This window comes from Schistocerca piceifrons, chromosome 7 (genome assembly GCF_021461385.2).
Source record: "Schistocerca piceifrons isolate TAMUIC-IGC-003096 chromosome 7, iqSchPice1.1, whole genome shotgun sequence".
Taxonomy (NCBI): domain Eukaryota; kingdom Metazoa; phylum Arthropoda; class Insecta; order Orthoptera; family Acrididae; genus Schistocerca; species Schistocerca piceifrons.
In genome coordinates, this window is record NC_060144.1 from 92128931 (window position 1) to 92129717 (window position 787).

The 787-nt window shown below is 42.9% G+C and overlaps 1 non-coding gene across 1 annotated transcript; it reads left to right on the plus strand.

The window, feature by feature from the left end:
• Positions 1–306: 306 nt before the first annotated feature.
• On the plus strand, positions 307–379 carry Trnav-aac. The gene has a single exon. It is a non-coding gene; the product is annotated as a tRNA-Val (tRNA).
• Positions 380–787: the final 408 nt, after the last annotated feature.

Genomic DNA, 787 nt, shown 5'->3' on the forward strand with positions numbered 1-787 from the left:
TGTAAATGACCAGGCTCCTAACGAAGTGATTGCTTTTGGTGACATCATTTGCAATAGCGACTGCGCGAATTGACGTTACCTCATACGGAAAGATAGAGTAGCTGATGCTGCTGAGGACTCGGCCGCTAGCATTCCCGACGACTTCTTGGGCTCTTACTCGTGATGGCATTCAGACAGGCAAGGGTGCTGTCGATTGTTGCATACGAATGCGAAATACCTGCATTGTGCGTTTCCGCAAAGTGATTTTTACGCCAAAATTGCGGTCGTCCTACAAGTTGTATCAGATACGCAGCGCAGAGCGTAGCAGTTTCCGTGGTGTAGCGGTTATCACGTCTGCCTAACACGCAGAAGGTCCCCGATTAGGTTCCGGGCGGAAACACTTTTCAGTCGCACTCAACAAGACACTTCAAACCATCTTTGATTCATCATAAGAATCGCAAGTGGCAGCACTTATATGAGGGACTATTTATCATTTTATAAAAGCCGCACATTGGTTGTTATCTGTTAGCCGACGTATCCGGACGTATAAAAGGGCTGTATCACCATGCAGACTTGAAGAAACACCGAGTAAATCATTGAAGATATCTGCTTTGTTAAGCTGCTAAATGTGTATATAATTAGAAAATGTCATACTATCTGTAAAGTACAAGCATATACAAGGTGATACACAGGATTAGTACGCTGTCGACATGCATTAACGAGATAATTAAATCGTGTGAGCATTTGAAATGAAATGAATTCTTCAGTTGGAGAGCAAGATTTGCCTTAGATGTAACTTAGTTTTTGT